Consider the following 19,451-nt stretch of genomic DNA (forward strand, 5'->3'; position numbering starts at 1 on the left):
ACCCTATTTTGCGAGTTGGTAACAGGTTACTAACTATAAATAGGGTTAGAACATGTAAAAAGGATTTTTAGCAGTTGTAAATGGCCCAATATTGTGTTTGCATCCGCTAGGAGCCTTTCATACATGTGGCCCTAAATGCTTGCTGCTTTCAGTCTGTCTCTGGGTGACATGACTGGGTGTAGTTGGCAGTTAGTCTTTGTGTATTCTTCTTAGCCACACACAATAGAGCTTAGATTTGCCTGGATGGGCCATCACTGGCACGACTAGAGGACAGATTTATGCACAGTGCCACTTAAACCTGAATAGTCTGGTGCTATCTTTACAAAAAGGATTTAATTCCCTCTGTAGTCAGTCTGGAGCCAGGGTAGGGGAGGAAGGAAACCTGAGCACTTCAAAGCAAATCATCTAGAAGTTTCTTCCACTACAAAGAAGGCACCAGGTATGACATATTGGAACTCAGGCACTGAGCTCCTCAATAGGAGTTTGGCAGGTGGAACTCCTGACCGCCATGTTGGTGGTCCTAAAAAGACCTATTATGAGTCATACAGGCAACGCCGCTGACCGCCAAGCAAAAAAGGCAGACAGGCAGCGGCACCGAGACCCGGAAATAGGTGGTCTGACCTTCAACACTGAGAGCACTGCGATCACCCACTGACCGTACTACAACCCAAAGTCTCAGTGGGTGCCCCCATGGCGGTCAGCTAATGGTGGTCTGATTCACGGCGGTTTGCGGTCACCAAAGTCATACACAATGGCACATTGGAAGGATTTGAAAACAACACAGCTGGCAAGCATTGCCACACTGGACACACATTCAAAGGGCACTATAAAACAAACCCCTCTACAGTATTTCCTTCTCCAAATACACAAGTTTGTAAACTCACAAATTAAGTTTACACACGTGGGAGGATACCATTTGTCAAGTATTGGGAAGTAGAGGGAGTGACCTGACAACAGGTCCTAGAAGACCCTGTTTCTCTAACTCCAACCACTAGCACAATGTTCACTTACCTAAATACATCTGTAAGTAAACTCTCAATTGAAGTGTGCTCACTAAAGGGGAGAACATTGATCAAGTGTGTTTACTAGAGTGACATGACTGCAACTCACAGCAGGCACTGTACCTGTAACTCCAAACATCAGCAAAGTATTTTTTTGTCCAAAGACCACTGTGTGTCAAATCCCAAATGCAGTTCACTCACTTGGGGGAATAACATTTGTCCTTTGTTGGGGAGTAGTGAAAGAGACCTGACTGCACCTCCCAGGAGGCACTGTTTCTCTAACTCAAAACACCACACCACTGTTCTCCAAGAAACCCTGTGTCTTACCTCTCAATTGAAGTGTACTTACCAGGGAGGAAACTATTTGTATAAAGTGGGTAGTACATGGAGGTACATGATTGCAACTCCCAGGAGTCTCTCTCACTGTCACTCCAACCACCAGTCCAGTGTCCTCTCCTCCAAATACTAATTTTTTGGGATCTCCCACATGAAGCGTACTCACCTGGGGGATGACATTTATCAAGTGTATGAAGTAGAGGGAGTGAAATGACTGCTAAGGCTGAAGGCTCTGTCTCTCCAGCTCCAAACACAAGCCCAGCGTTCACTTGTTCAAATACCCTTGTTTGTTAACTTTCAATTGAAGTGTACACACCTGGGAGGATAATATTTGTATAGTGTGTATAGTAGAGACAGTGACATGACTGCAACTCCCAGGAGGGCCTGTTACTGTCACTCCAACCGCCAGCCCAGTCTGAACATGGCCCAATGCATCTGTAAGTGAACTCTCAAATGAAGTTGACCCACCTGGGAGGATACCAATTGTCAAGTGTTGGGAAGTAGAGGGAGTGACCGTACCGCAAAGCCCAAAAGGCCCTATTTCTCTAACTCCTATCACCAGCTCAGTCTTCACTTGCTCTAATGCATCTGTTAGTGAACTCTCACATGGAGTTTACTCACCTGTGGGAAGGGGAGAACATTTGTCAAGTTTTGAGGAGTAGTGAGAATGAAATGACCTCAAATCCCAGTAGGGACTGTTTCAGTGACTACAAACACTAGAACAGCAGTCACTTGTCTAAAAGCCCATGCCTGTTAACTCTCAATTGAAGTTTACTCACCTGGAAAGGACTAATATACAGATCATGCTGAACTCCGAGATGTCTCTGGCTACCAAGCTCCTGCTTGGCCTGCTGACCCAAGGCCCTGTCAGGGGAAGAACCCACCCTAGACACCCCTGCCTCTGTAGCAGCAGACCCCCCCTGCATGGAAGCAGGGACATCCAGCAAAGACTCCAGGAGGTGCTCATGGCAAGACATCCACCACTGCCAGCAAGTGACCTGTCTCTAAATAACCTTCTTTGTGTACCACATATTCACTCTGTTGACCGCTCTTCAACTACCTTCCAGTTCCAATGGGATGAGTACACTGGCCTTTGGACTTCCAATGGTGTGGCATCTACTCCAATGATTTTATCTACCATGACTAAACCATTCATTGTTCTTTTCAACCATGCCCCAGTATTATCTTATATGCCAATTGTCAATGAATCCACCTATGATAAAGTCAGTGTCTGCTTGCTTCTGTTTCACATTTAGCCTTGAAGATATGTAAGACCATGTGAAGCAAATTAGGAAGACACAGGATACTAATTCAAGGAGGGATATGTTACAGGTACAGTGCCCTGCTAAGGATTACTACCAACACACACAAACACATTGCTACAAATGTCTGGTCACACCAAACATTTTTATTTCAGTGTACAACACATAGGCTGTTGAAATGTCTGGACTGTCATAGCCAAAAATGTCTGACTCATATTGTGTCAAGGTACGCATACCAAGCTACAGCCCCCCAGACCATGGAAGGAAGGGCCTTGTCAGACATTGTCCTGTAGAACAGGCAAACTGAAAAGGGAATGGTATCACCAGCTTGAGCCTAATGACATACCACACTAAAGAAATCCAACATAACATAAAGAAAGGTACAGACAGGGGGCAGTCCCTGATCACAGGTCCATCATAATCCAATGACAATGCATTTGATGGTGTGGCACAAACATATGTTAGTGTTCTGGCACAGGCACTGTGGCCTGCAATGATGAAACACATTTACGGGTACATTCAGGTCATACAAGAAGAGTGTTTAGCCTATGTGAAGGGTGAATGTCTTGCTTGCACATGATGACAACATATTTCATGCCCACATAAATACCACCTAAATACTGTTCAATCTGCATTGGCACAGGTCTCATACAACCCATATCTGTGAACTACTTTACCTAGAACAATCTATGTCCACTTCGTATGTCATAAGTACATCAGATACCTGCCAACGTCACAACTCTGAAATGCCCACATGAGGATGTCATGGTAAAGGTACCCGTACAAAGACAAAACAAGAAGAATAAGCTTGAAAACACACCTATTACACAAATTATATGGCAAGCATCTGGGAAGGAAATTACATTGCAATGAGACTGACACAAACAAAGTAACTACATCAAGGTGGGGATATGTCAAAGGCTAACCCTTCAAACACCCTTTGGCTAAATATTGCAGAGTATTAGCTTCTAAGTTGTTGCCAAAACACTTAATTCCAAACATTCTAACAACTACAGTTCTTCGTACAGGCACAGTCATTACATCACATGACATACTTACACTCAGGAAAAGTAGCTATTGATGAGATCTTCCCGCAAGTCAGCTCCTTCCTCTTCACCACTGTTATCCTGACCTGGCATTTCATGAGTCTCACTGTGTGGCACTGCAGGCTTACTCTCCTCTGGGATGTATGGGATAGTCCTTCACACTGCAAGGTTGTGGAGCATGCAGCATGCTACAGTGACCTGACACACTTTCCAGGATGAGTACAGGAGGACTCCACGTGTCCAGTCCAGACACCTTAATCTGGCCTTCAGGAGCCCAAAAGCCCGCCCACTACCTGCCTTGTTCTTCCATGGGTCTCACTGAGGTGGACTTCCCCCCTGCATAGTTGGATTCCTTATTGGCATCAACAACCAAGGATGGTTTGGATATGCAGAGTCTACTGTTAAGGAACAGGACATATGAATAACAAGTCCCTTTGCAAGGATTGAAGCACCTGACATTGTACACACAAAACAGGAGAGATGTGGCTTACCAACCAGCCAGGCCATTTCTGGGTACAATTGTGCCATCAGCTAGAGTATAGTGGTGTTCCACATTATGAAAAAATCATGGGCTGAACCCAGATAACGGGCATGATTCATATTAGAAATTAGGTCTTTGGTTAGCAGTCAGGTTACCCCCTGTCCAAGCAAGGACCCTCAGTCTAGTCAGGGCAACACACCTGGTTAACCCCCACTCACCTCTTTGGTAGCTTGGCACGAACAGAAAGGCTTACCCAGAAGCAATGTGTAAAGTATTTGTACCAACACACACAGTAATACAGTGAAAACACTACAAAATGGATACCGCAGCAGTTTAGAACAATAGGCAATATTTATCTAAATCAAATAAGACCTAAATGACAAAATTCCATCATCCACAAGGCAAGATATGAATTTTTAAAAGAATAGGAGTCTTACTCCTTAGGAAAAAATGGAAACATTGATTCAACACAAAGTACCTGGTTTGCATCAAAAATAAAGCCGCACGGGCGAGCATGCATTGGAAAAATCAACAATGCATTGATTCCTTACTCGCAAGAGAGGGCGTGCAGCATTTCTTCTCTGGTCGGGTAGATGATGCGTCATTTCTCTCCTTTGCAAGAGAGTGATGCATCGATTTCCAGACTTTGATGCCCAGCGACGAAGTGTGAGAAATCCAATCACAAGGTGTTAGAAAACCATGCTGCGTGGGGTTTACCGTCGTTATCAGCAGCTACAAGTGGGTGTTGTACCATTTATCCAGCTGCGATGCGTTGATTTCCCAGTCACGATGCAGGTGTAGAGTCGGTTTCAGCCGCAGAGCGGGTGGCGCATCGTTTTTCATCCACGTTGCAGGAGGTGCATCTAACATTTAGCCGCAAGGTGTTCTATGTGTGGGTTTCAGTCCTTGTTCTGCAAACTTCACCTTTCAAGGGCCAGGTACCAGATGGGGCACCACTTGGTAGGGCAGGAGTCTCAGCAGAGAGTTCAGGTGCTGGCAGAGGAAGTCTTTGATGGTTGGAGATTCTTCTCAAGCAGGAGTGCACAACAAAGTCCAGTCTTTGTCCCCTTTCACAGGCAGAAACAGCCATTGAGGGATAGTCCAGCAAAGGACAGTCACAGGCATGGGTAGCACTTCCCCTCAGTTCTTCAGCTCTTCTCTTGGTTCCAGTAGTGATCTAAAGTCTGGGGTTTTGGGTCCTATACTTATACCCTTTCTGCCTTTGAAGTAAGCAAACTTCAAAAGAAAGTCCCTGTTGTTTACAGGATCCTTCCTTGCCTAGACCCGCCCCCAGACACACACCAGGGGATTGGAGACTGCATTGTGTGAGGACAGTTACGGCCCATTTATCTGGAAGTGACCACTCCTCCTTCCACTCTAGTCCAGAAGGTTCATCAGGATATGAAGGCTACACCCCATCTCCCTTTGTGTCACTGTCTAGAGGAGATTCACAAACAGCCCAACTGTCAGTCTGACCCAGACAGGGAATCCACAAACAGGCAGAGTCACAGCATGGTATAAGCAAGAAAATGCCTACTTTGTAAATGTGGCATTTCCAGACTAACAATCTAAAAAACAACTTCACTAACAGATGTATTTTTGAATTGTGAGTTCAGAGACCCAAAACTCCATATTTCTATCTGCTTTCAAAGGCAAACTGCACTTTAAGGATATTTAAAGGGAGCTGCCATGTTAACCTATGAGAGGGATAGGCCTTACAACAGTGAAAAACAAATTTAGCAGTATTTCACTGTTAGGACATGTAAAGCCACGCAAGTACATGTCCCACCTTTAATATACATTGCACCCTGCCCATAGGGCTACCTAGGGCCTACCTTAGGGGTGCCTTACATGTATAAAAAGGGAATGTTTGCGCCTGGGTCGAATTGGTGGTGCAAAACTGCACACACAGGCACTGCAGTGGCATGTCTAAGACATGTTTACAGGGCTACTCATGCGGGTGGCATAATTAGTGCTGCAGGCCCACTAGTAGAATTTGATTTACAAACCCTGGTCACCTTTAGTGCACTTTACTAGGGACTTACTAGTATAACTAATATACCAATCAGGAAAAAGTCAATCACACATACAATTTCTCATAGTGAGCATTTGCACTTTAGTACTGGTCAGCAGTGATAAAGTGCCCAGAGTAACAAAAACAGCAAAAACAGTCCAGCACACAGTCAACAACTTGCAAAGCGGAGGCAAAAGGTGAGGGGAGACCACACCAACGATGCCAGGTCCAACAATTCGCCACACAGACAGCTTGAACGTTGATGGAATGGAAGTTCTTTCTGTTGTGGTATACTTATTCATTGGCGTGCAGTGGGACCAAGCAAACATGTGTGCCATCAATGGCCCCCACCACATGTGGAATGCATGCAAAACCATAAAGTCATTCTTTGCATAGGCTAAATCCTGATGTCGGGGAAACTGGATGTAGCTTTCCAGGTGTTTCAACATTGCTGAGAGGACATCCTTTAACATCAGACTGAAGATAGGTTGAAACATGCTGTTGTGTCCACAGCAATATACATGATGCATGTCAGTCAGTTAAAATATCTTTATTCGGCTATTTGCCATAAAATCACATAAATTAAAAAGCCATAATGTTACCAATTTAAAAATTACAATACAAGATGTCTTAAAACATATTAAAAACATGCAATTAAAACGCATGTTTAAGTCTAAAACAACATCAACAATTAAAGTGCATGGAATAATTCATACCTTTTCCTAATGGCTAAAGAAGATCTTACAAAGTTCAGTACGGATTGGCAGATTTCGATTGTGAAGAATTTTTAAATGTATTCCAAAGCTTTCATAAAATGTCGGACATTTGCACTGCAGAACATTGGCAATATAAAAATAATTTGTGGAGCAGAATACAGTGTGCAAAAGAATAGAAAGGAGCACATGCTCTGCTTAGACATAACATCACAAGGGCAGAAGGGTAAGTCATTTTTCCAAGTACACTGTGTGGGAAATGTCACTTTAAACTGAATTAAGTTTAGCCTGACCAATGTTAAATAGGAACGATGCAAATAATTCTCAAATCATAATAAATAATAATAAATAGGGCTCAAAAGAATTTGTTGTTAAGATTTGAATATAGGGCTCACCTGTTTTCATTTTTTGGGCACCCACTGATGTATTTGCCAAGACAAATTTCCTGTGGCGATGGTTCATGATCTCTTTTGAATTCGCAGGAAGATTTTGGAGGTTAAATAACATGTTAAAAGGGCAAAGGCTGTCATTATGACATTGGTGGTAAATCCCGCTTACTGCCATGCCGACTGCGACCAACATAACGCTGCGGCGGCCGATAACCACCAAGCATATCATGACAGACACATACCAATCCGTCACTATACAGCCTCACACAGCATCCAGTCCCCCTACAGAAGAGGCCCACAGTGATGACAGCAGCTCTGCTCGCCTGGATCTGGATGACCAACCTGTCCCATCAGGGATCTCCGGATAGTCAGTTACCCAGGCACACAGTCACACCACCACAGAGCCTCCCCCCTCAGGAAACACCACCACAGAACCCACACAGCAGGCCCATACCTCTGTCCCCAGGACGTGTCAATCAGCAGTGTGTCCAACACTACAGGGACCTGAGGCTACCCCACAAACATAGGATGATCAGGGACCTGGGGTTAGTAGGAGTGGGCACACGGTTCAGGGGACAGAGGCACAGGACAACAGGGAAGCTGGGAGGACTGCTGTGTGACAGGGAGATGACAGGCCCAGGGAACTGACTCTCCACAAGGCACTCACCGCGATCCTGGGAGCATACCAACATTCCCAGGATACGCTGGGCCAGATACTGGACAAGTTGCAGGAGAACATTCGGCTGCAGGAATGACAGTACCTGGGGATCAGGGAGGACTTAAAGGACATCAACACCACCCTGGTCTCCATTGCAGGGGTGCTGTCAGACATGGCCAACACTATGAGGGAAGCCCCACCGGGCCTCTGCCACTAGCCAAACTGATGAACAGCCCTCCTCCTCCGCTAGTGGACAGGAGGCCCCGCCACAGGAACAACAGGCCACCAGCACCCCTCCCTCTGCATTATGAGAACCACCCCGCAAATGTTCCCTGCGATCCAGGCAGAAGGCAAAATCTATTGCCAAGACCCCTGCCAGTAAATAAGACTCTCCTGATTGTCACCCTTGTGTCCCACTCTGTCACCCTGTCCACCTTGAACTGCCATTGCTCCCCTTCCTATGCCACCTTGGACAATGCACCTGTGATACAAATAGACTTGACTCTATCCTGGACTTTCCTCCATCATCACCCCAACCCATTGCACATACCCCTCTACCTCTTAGCACTTAAATAAACACACTTGAAAAAAATACAAGTATGGAGTATGTCAAATGATTTAAGTATGTATTCAGTTAACAAGGTTTAAACATTGTAAATCAACTGTACAGTAATGTATACATAGGAATGACCTGTAGTTGACTGCAGTCAACACACCAGGAATGATGGTGGGCACAAATATCTGCAAATAGAGATGCCAAAGGGCACAGTGAGTGGCCATAGAAGTGGGAAAATCAGCCTGCCAGTGACAATGTCAAACACAAACAGTCATTTAAATGTGAAGTTACACTGTCTTACCTGTGTGTCATTGGAAGTATTGTCAAATGATTGCACTTTTGTTGTCCTCATCTTCTGCCTCCTCATCTTCACTGTCCACAGGGTCCACTGCTGCCACACAGCCATCTCCAGCCTCATCCTCCTGCAGGAAAGGCACCTGGTGACGTAAGGCAAGGTTGTGCAACACACAGCATGCCACAATGATGCAGACCTTCTTGGGTGAGTAGTACAGGGATCCACCAGTTAGATGGAGGCAACAAAACTTGGCCTTCAGGAGGCCAAAGGTCCTCTCTATAATTCCTCTTGTTCACCCATGTGCCTCATTGTAACGTTACTTTGCCCTTGTCATGGGATTCCTCACAGGGGTCAGTAGCCATGAGCGGTTGGGGTAACCAGAGTCACCTGCAAATATTGAGGGGCAACTGTTAGCCACACACCAACCATTAGGGCCCACATAATACCAATACATCAACATACACTGGGTTGTAACCAGGGCTCACCTATTAGTCACGCCCTGTGCCTCTGGAGTTGAGCCATCACATATGGGATGCTGCTATTCCTCAGGATAAAGGCATCATGCACAGACCTAGGGTATTTTGCATTCACGTGGGAGATGTACTGGTCCACCAGGCACACCATCTGCACATTCATGGAGTGAAAGCTCTTTTGATTTCTGAACACCTGCTCATTCCGCTGGGGGGGACTAAAGCAATATGTGTACCATCAATTGCGCCAATAATGTTGGAAATATGTCCCATTGCATAGAAATCAGCTTTCACTGTGACCAAATCCTCCACCTGGGGAAAAACGATGTAGCTGCACATATGTTTAATCAAGGCAGACAACACTCTGGTCAGCACTATTGAGAACACTGGCTTAGACACCACAGCTGCCAAGCCCACTGTCACTTGGAAGGAGCCATTTGTCAGGAAATGGAGCATAGATAGCACATGCACAAGCGGGGGGATCCCGGTGGGGTGACGGACAGCAGAAATTAGGTCAGGCTCCAATCGGGCACACAGCTCTATGATTGTGGCCCTGTCAAGTCTATAGGTGAGGATAATGTGCCTGTCCTCCATTGTTGCCAAGTCCACCAGGGGTCTGTACACGGGGGTGTCTCCATCTCCTATTTATCCACAGCAATTGCAATCTATGGGGTAAAATGGTGAGCAGGTGGTCAGTATTTCTTATTTCCAACCACTACACTTCACTGCATGTTGTGATTGTAACAGTATTTTGTTGGAGATGTCCAAATGGTGTATATGTGTACTGTGACGCAGTTAGGAGCCACGGCATGCCCCCCCCATCCGCCTGTCCTGTTTGGAGGGACAGGTGGAAATGAAATAATTCCACTGACGTTATGTGCCGTTGCAGGAGGTGGTCGAAAACCGCTGTGCAGCTCGTCATTGGTTAACATTGGCCCCTAAGGGGTACAATTGCCAATGGTGATGTAAGCCGACGGTGATGGTATGCACCGCCGCGGACGTCTCCGCCACTTTCTATCTGTTCACGCACTTGCTAAATGACCTTTAACAGGAGAGGATCTACACTGAATGTGCTGCTGTGACCTGTGTCTGGAACTGACCATGTCTTGTCTCACTGGGGAAGGGGCCCCTGCCTTCACCTCGGTGGAGTGGGAGAGACTGGTGGATAGGATCCTACCCCAGTACCGAATGCTGTATGGGCCTCCAGACCAACAGGTGTGTACACTGTGAGTTCGATGCATGGGGTGTGAATGCATGGAGTGCTGTGTGTGAATGCCTCATGTAGGGGAGGGGGTGGATGGGCCCTGGGCAGCGTGCAGCATGTATGGTTGGCCATGTCTGTGCTAATGGGGATGGTAAGGGGCATGGTGGGCCATGAGTGTAACTGGCAGGACGGTCGGACTAATACATTTCCCTGTGTCCATTTCCCTGCAGGTCAGCGCCCATCAGAAAAAGGGTATATGGCGTGCCATCGCCAATGGCGTGCGGACCCTGGGGATTTACAGCAGGCGAAGCACCTACTGTCGGAAATGGTGGGAGGACCTGAGGCACTGGGCACGGAAGACGGTGGAGACCCAGCTGGGGATGGCCTCCCAACGAGGAAGGGGTGCCCGTCAAACCCTGACCCCCTGATGGCCTGCATACTGGTGGTGGCCTATCCGGAGCTGGATGGGTGCTTGGGGGCATCACAGCAGCCACAAGGGGGTGAGTACAGTGCCCCAATATACAGCTTGCGCCTGGTGGGGTGGGATCAGGGTGGGGGATGTGGGCCTGTGGGTGCCCCTAGGCCAGGCCTGACATTGCAGACTGGGTCTCATGTTGGGCAGGGTTCTGATGTAAAATACCTCCAACCAAGCTAGTAAGCATCCACTATTGGGCAGGAGTCTGTCGGTCTCAGGTATGCTGCAATTGGCATTAGGTGTCCTTATCCATTGCCTGGTGACTAGCATTGTGACTGGTAGTGCATTGCCTAGTGCGTAGGGCTGTTCCCTGTGTGTGTGTGTGTCGTGTACGCCAACGGTGGTGTTGTTGCCACCATTGACCAAGTGTATCCTTTGTCTCTCCCCCCTTTTTGTTTTGTCACCCTGTCCTTATGTGCATTACCATCGTATGGTGGAGGAGCAGAGGCACCGGCGACAGAGGGAGCTGCATCCCACAGGACCCAAGAGGCCGAATCCACCATCGGTGAGGGCACCAGGAGGGGACATTTCGGACACGGATTCCTCCTCTGATGGAAGCTCCCTGGTGGTGGCGGACACCTCTGTGCCCACCCCATCTACAGGTACAGCTGCCACCCCCATACCAGCACTGCCCTCCCAGCAGCCCCTTAGCGAGTTTCCCGTACCCGCTCACCCAGGAGGGTGGGCATCTCCTTTGCCCCAGGCACCTCAGGCCCTGCACCAGTGAGTCCTGCTGCCCCGAGTGAGGAGGCTATTGACCTCCTGCGATCCATCTTGTTGGGCAGTCAACCATAGGGAATGCCATCCAGGGGCTGGCAGCACAAATGCAACAGACAACTGCATTTCTGGAGGGCATTCACACTGGCATGGTGGCCCAACATAGATGAATCCAGGCTCTGGCCTCCTCTCTGATGGCAGCCATTTTCCCTGTTTGTAGCCTCCCCCCTCCAACTTACTCTACCCAATCCCATTCCCTTTAACCCCAATCTATCCCAAGCACCCAGTTAGATGAGCATACACCCAGGACAACACACAAGCGTGGACATGGCAAACACAAGCACCACACCTCGTCCCACAGGCATTCACACAAATAACACCCAGAATCGGACATACCAACATCCACTGCCTCCACTGTGGCCCCCTCCTTCTCCTTGTCCACCTCCCTCCCAGTTGTGTCTACACTCACACCTGCATGCACTACATCCTCATCCACTACCCCCATCACCAGCACACCTAACAGCACACACCCCTCACTGGCAGTCACCACCCCCACTTCTATGCACACGTCCCCTGTGTCCTCTCCCACTGTGTCTGTGCCCCTCCTCCCAAAGTACACAAACGCAAGCACTCAGACACCCAATAACCATTCACCTCACAACAGCATCTAGCCCATGCACCTGCACCCAAACACAGCAGACTGACACCTCCTACCACCACTCCCAAACCATCTCCCTCTTCCCGCCCCAATGTCCCCAAGAAGCTTTTGCTCCCCAACATTGACCTCTTCCCCAGCCTGCCCCCGTCCCTCATGTCAGGCCAGAGTGATCAAAACCCAGGCTAGCACCTCAGCCACCCAGTCCAGGGGCACAGTAGTGTCCACAGCTACACCAGGTGGGAGAGTATCCCGGGTACCAGGCAGCCACACTGATAGGGTGCCTGCACCAAGTGCTGCAAGGAAGGGCAAGGAGTCACCCCCAGATGCAAAAAGGAAAGGCAAGGAGGCTCCTCAGCTGGTAAAAGGAAGGGCAAGGAGCAATCCCCGGCTGCTGAGAGGAAGGGCAAGGAGCAGTCCCCAGCTGCTGCCAAAAGGAGCAAGGAGCCATCCTCAGCTGCTGGCAGGAAGGACAAGGGGCCTGCACTAGCAGGCAAAAAGCACAAGAGGCCTGGTGCTGTGACTCAGTCGGGGCCCCCACCACCAACCATGGTGGTTCGGCCATCCGAGGCTGCAGGGAATGGGCTGGAGCCTCCCCCCACCACTTCTAGCACTACCACCACTACCAGCTCCCCTGCCAGCAGCAGCAGCCCCTGTGGGCAGCCATCCAAGGCTGCAGGGAAAGGGCTGGAGCATCCCCCCACCATTGCCAGCACTGCCACCAGCACCACTGCCAGCAGCAGCAGCCCCAGTGGGCAGCCGTCCGAGGCTGCAGCAGAAGGGCTAGAGCCTCCCACCACCGTCACCAGCACCACCACTGCCACCACTGAGCAGCCATCACCACCGGCAGACAGTGTGTAGTCCTGCGTCCATGGGCTGTAGTGCGACCTGGCCCCAGCAAATCCTGTTGGTCTGACACCCAGGTAAGAGACTGTGACCTTGCACTCCCCAAGATCTGCATCACAGGGCATGTTGCCCCCTCCAGAACCAGTGGAAGAAGCCATCCACTCACCCCATCCTTCCCAGGATAAAGCTCACTGGGCACACTGACCCCTCCAGAACCAGTGGAGAAGCCATCCACTCACCACATGCTTCCCAGGATGAAGCTCACTGGACACAAAGCCCCCTCCAGAACCAGTGGAAGAAGCCACCACTCACCCTATCCTTCCCAGGATGAAGCTCACTGGGCACAATGCCCCCTCCAGAACCAGTGGAAGAAGCCATCCACTCACCCCATCCTTCTGAGGATGAAGCTCACTGGGCACAATGCCCCCTCTAAAACCAGTGGAAGAAGCCATCCACTCACCCCATCCTTCCCAGGATGAAGCTCACTGGGCACAATGCCCTCTCCAGAACCAGTGTAAGAAGCCATCCACTCACCCCATCCTTCCCAGGATGAAACCAGCGGGCAAATAACCCACTTGAGAGACTGTGGCCTAGCACTCCCCAGGACCAAGCAGTGGGCAAGTCACCCACTTGAGAGACTGTGGCCTTGCACCCCCCAGGACCAAGCAGTGGGTAAATCACCCACTTGAAATACTGTGGCTGTGCACTCCCCAGGACTAAGCAGTGGGCAAATCACCCACTTGAGAGACTGTGGCCTTGCACTCCCCAGGACCTAGCACAGGGCATGTTGCCCCCTCCAGGATCAGTGGGCAAGTCACCCACTTGGGAGACTGTGGCCTTGTACTCCCCAGGAACAAGCACAGGGCATGTTGGCCCCTCCAGAACCAGTGGAAGAAGCCATCCACTCACCCCATCCTTCCCAGGATAAAGCTCACTGGGCTCACTGACCCCTCCAGAACCAGTGGAGAAGCCATCCACTCACCACATGCTTCCCAGGATGAAGCTCACTGGACACAAAGCCCCCTCCAGAACCAGTGGAAGAAGCCACCACTCACCCTATCCTTCCCAGGATGAAGCTCACTGGGCACAATGCCCCCTCCAGAACCAGTGGAAGAAGCCATCCACTCACCCCATCCTTCCGAGGATGAAGCTCACTGGGCACAATGCCCCCTCTAAAACCAGTGGAAGAAGCCATCCACTCACCCCATCCTTCCCAGGATGAAGCTCACTGGGCACAATGCCCTCTCCAGAACCAGTGTAAGAAGCCATCCACTCACCCCATCCTTCCCAGGATGAAACCAGCGGGCAAATAACCCACTTGAGAGACTGTGGCCTAGCACTCCCCAGGACCAAGCAGTGGGCAAGTCACCCACTTGAGAGACTGTGGCCTTGCACCCCCCAGGACCAAGCAGTGGGTAAATCACCCACTTGAAATACTGTGGCTGTGCACTCCCCAGGACTAAGCAGTGGGCAAATCACCCACTTGAGAGACTGTGGCCTTGCACTCCCCAGGACCTAGCACAGGGCATGTTGCCCCCTCCAGGATCAGTGGGCAAGTCACCCACTTGGGAGACTGTGGCCTTGTACTCCCCAGGAACAAGCACAGGGCATGTTGGCCCCTCCAGGACCAGTGCCGTTGTACCATCTTCCGGATGAGGTGCCCCCCCTTCCCCATCCCCCTGAGGTGCCTGTCTATTTTTGACCCGATGCCCCTGCAGTGTTCTCTCCGTGTTGTTGCAGGAGTCAGGTTGGGCTTTGGACTTTGTGAAGTGGCCCTGTGGCCCATGGACATTGAGGACTGGGCAGTGTCCCTTGCGTAGTAAATATGTATATATTTTTTTAATTGGATGCACGTATTTCACCTATATTTATCTTATTACAGCCTTTTTACACTATAGTAGTTGTCCTTGCATTATTCCTGAGGGGTACGGAGTGTAAATGTTCTGGTTGTGTGTGTGTGGTGTTGGGGGTGGGGGTGTTGTGTGTTGCATGTGTGTGTTACTCTCTTTTTCCTCCTCCCCTCCTCTGTGTGCTAGGTGGCAGTACTCACCATGGTCGTCTTCGCAAGTGTTGGTGTTCGTAATGGAGCAGAAGGTAGAAAAGCATGGGGAAGACATGCAGCTCGGGCTCCATGGTGGCGTGGTTCTTCCCTGAGTGTCCAGAGGTGAGTCATTTCCCTTCTGTGCAGTGTTTCCGCCAAGCTTTTAATGTCGTTGGTACCACCCCAGAAAAGGTTGTGGATAGATGTGTCATATTACTGGGGGCAGTACATTGTCTTCCGTCTGGCTGTTGGCGTTTACCGCCGTGGTGCCTGTTGGTTTCGCCCTGGCAGTCGGTGGGTTAAAGTGGCTATCTGTCTGAGCGGTTTCCGCCATAGTCATAATTTCATGTGTATTACCGCCTGCCTGTTCGCGGTATTACCGCCACTTTATCACTGACTGCCAGGGTTGTAATGAGGGCCAAAATGTTCAAAACTCATTTTTATATAGGTGAGTCACGGAATCCTATTTCAATGGGCCAAGTTTAAACAATCAGTCAAGATTTCTCCAACACTTAACCCAGAGGAGAAGTGGTGATACCTCATTCTGTTCCTCTAAATAATAAAGGCCTAACTCCTTGTGACAAATAATATTTGCATACGGCCAGGAGTTTATGTATAAATTTATTTTCAGATCCTTGTAATAAATCTACTTTGTAGTATCCCCATAAATAGCTGCAGTCACACATTTAGACTTATAGAGAGTTAGCATTTGGGATACAGGTCCATGACCCAGTTTATGGGCAAACGAAAAATGACCTCAACATTCCTTTCAAATTGTTGGGGCTTGACTGAAAGCGGGTATTTCCATATCAAAGAAGAGCTATAAAACCTACCTAAATAGTAGAAATCCTTAACCTTTTAAAGGACTGTCCCTCCCATTTTAAATTGTCTTGTCCTGGTATTCAAAGGACCACTTGTCGTAACATAAGATTTGGCAAAATTCACTTTCAGGCCCTGCATAAAATCAGAAAAGAGGTCTAAAAGACCTTGCAGCCCGTTTGTAGTGCTGTCTGTCCTGCGGAGGTGGTCTGGCTAAAGGACCTCACATATTGTGACAGAAAAAAGAAAAACAACCAACGTCCAAAAATGGTTCCACAATAGTGGAATCCCTCCACATTATAAATAAAAAGAAGTCGAGCATTAGTCATATATTAATCAGTGTTCAAAATTTTTCCTTTTCTTTGCTTATATTCATGATTGTACTTAGTAACATCACTTGTCATAGATTTATTAAACCGTAGGACCTAAATATGATGGTCCCTAACGGATACAGCCAGAGAACATACCATTGATACAATTGTCACATCAAACTCACCAAATACAACCAATAGATTGATGTCAGCATGACAATTCTACTTTATAAGAGCCCCCCATCAGACATATGAAGCTAATATAGACAAATATAATGCACATTCTTAATCACAGTAATTCAACAGCTTTTCTAGCCTCAAAATGGTAATATTGTTGGGCTCCAAAAAGTTAATTTCAATGTGCTTAATGCATCCTTTTATTGACCATCATCAAAATCCATCGATCCTAAGGTAAACCATCACAATTCATACTATCCTGGGTTCTCAGAAAGTAGAATGTAATGCCCAACCCAGATTCGTGCCGAAAACATGTTAGATGCTTTCATTAGTGAGAGACCATTTATCTTAGTCACCGGTATAATATCACAATTTGAAATTAGGGGAGAGACCACAGCTTGCAAGCTGTCTCGGTGAGATAAACGCTCATCAATGCCGTCTACTTTGAGCTTCGTGTAACGAGTTTGAACCCTGGTACTGTTAACTTAGCTATCCCCAGTTATGAGTTCTTTAAATTGAGAACCGTTAAATTGTATAATTATAACACCCACCCCTAATTAGAGTGTTAGCAGATGTAAAAGTGCCAAAATGAAGCATTGTATTAAAAAAGTTATTGTTTATATTTCTATATTGCTCGCAGTCCATTACTGTATCGAAAACTGTGATTCGCATTAACATACAAAGCAAACATTTTCTAATTAATAGAATCTAGGTTAAAACATTTTGACTAAGTGTACAGAATAAACAATAAAATATTTTCATGAACCAATTCGGACCCATTTGCAGTTTTGTTCTACTTTTTTGACACATGCAACTTGGCTTGGAAGAACTCACGTAAGTGTAATAAACCTCTCTGGTCCCCACTGCAACAAATAAATTCATGCAGACGGGCTAGATAAGGTTACCGCGGATTAAAACGCGGGAGTTCAAAATGTCAAACTCTGGCCTGTTGAGGGGATTACAAAATGGACAGTTCAGAGATAATTGATTTCCCCTAAACGTGCTTGAAATGCATATACTACTGTATTTCTGACTTGGCAAAAGAAGAAAACTAGTGCCAATTACTACATCCATTTTACATTATTATTATATGGTGCTCAGGAAGCAATGGGGCCATCATTAAAAAATCAGAAGGACATGAAATTCCAGAAATGATTGTATGCTGATATGTAAACAACATTTAGGAACATCATCATCTTTCGTGGAACAAACAAATCATCTAGCACATTTTATACATTACAGAAATGCTGGTTTTGTAAGCAATTGTGTTGTATTTGTTTTTGTTTCTGTTTTGCAAGAGAAAGAAGAGAACATGCCCTGTACGAACTTGTAAACAAGCAATGGCAAAGTCAATAGGCCTGTCTTTAACCCCATAGCTGCTGGGCCTTCCTCCCCCCAGTGCTGAGCCCTTCTTTTTTTTTAGCTATTTGGGATAGGTCACGCTTAGGGCTCCCTAACATTTTCCACATAAGGTATCCATGCCAAATTTGCGTTCTTTGCGTTCTTTTTTCCAACATCCTGGGTATCATTCCTAAGGTGGGCACTAGGCACTGGCACACAAGTGGGATAGCGTTCTTATCAGGACAAGTGAGGAAACACGTCGTGGTAGGAATTTTGTGGCTCCCTACACATTCCTGCATTTATGTGACAGAAATGCAAGGACAAATTGTGTTTTTATTCAATGTTTCACCTTTGCAGGGTTTTCTGAGTAAGAAAACTTTGGGTAATCCACACAAGCCACACCTCCATTCACTCCCCTGGGTGTCTAGTTTTCAGAAATGTCTGGGTTTGGTAGCTTCCCCATATGGCTGCCAAGCCCAGGACCAAAAATGCAGGTGCCCATATTACAAAACCAGGTTGTTTTGTTATAGATAATTTTGATGTTTCCACAATACATTTTGGGCCCTTTCCTGTTGCAGTCACTTGCCCACTCCCGCAAGTGAGGCACCGTTTTTCTCAGGAAACTTAGGGGAATGCTGAGTGGTAGGAAGTTTGTGGCTGCCTGCAGATTCCAGGACTTTTCCTCACGGAAATGCAGGGAAAATTTGTTTTTTGAGCAAAGGTTGAGCTTTGCAGGGTATTCTGAGTAAAGAAAAATTGACAAGAGCCATGCAAGTCATACACCCCCGAACTCCCCTGGTTTTCTGGTTACTAAAAATGTGCAGGTTTTCCTAGGGGTCGCTGAGCTAGGGCCCAAAATCCACAGCTAGCCATAATGACACAAAAAGGAGTTCTTAGTACGCGCCATCTTACCGCCACAGATATAAATTTGGTACTAGTTCGTTAAAGTTAATCCACCACTCACACTGGTTGGGTTTAGCACCTCCAGAAATTCTGGTTTCAAAGCATAAATACTTATCAAAGTATCTGAATACTGAAAGCAAGCCTTCTGAAGGTGAGCCATAAAGCGTCTTCACAGCACCAACCGTTTTATGGTCCATTCACATGCCATTCACTCACAACACACAACACTTTCATACCGCGGGCTGAATCCAACCGATCAGTGCTCTCACATCAACTTACCACTGCCAGACAAGGGCCCATCACATTCATATGCCACAGGACAGAATAAGTTTTACCCCCTATCATGTAACCGCCTCCTTCTTCCTGAATATTACCAAACACATGTGTTTTGAACTTTTACTAATGGCTCCAAAGACAGCCACTTGAGGCTCAGAAAGACATGTTTTTCTTGCATCTTTAGCACACTCACTGTGCCAAATCCAATTCCTTCCAGTTTGTGAATGCAAGCTGGAGGTGTCTGAAGATGCCTTTGCAAGGCTTATTCCTCTAAATAAATTAACATCTACCTTTGAAACTAAGGCAGATATGCTGAGGAATTTTCACAAAGTTTAGAAAAAGGACATCATAAAATATGAAGAAGGGTAGTTTTAGGCACACATGGTAGTCTGTGAGAACATAGGGCCTCATTATAACCCTGGCAGTCGGTGACTGCCAGGGCTATAGTGGCGATAGTACTGCCAA

Source organism: Pleurodeles waltl, chromosome 9, assembly GCF_031143425.1.
Source record: "Pleurodeles waltl isolate 20211129_DDA chromosome 9, aPleWal1.hap1.20221129, whole genome shotgun sequence".
NCBI classification, from domain to species: domain Eukaryota; kingdom Metazoa; phylum Chordata; class Amphibia; order Caudata; family Salamandridae; genus Pleurodeles; species Pleurodeles waltl.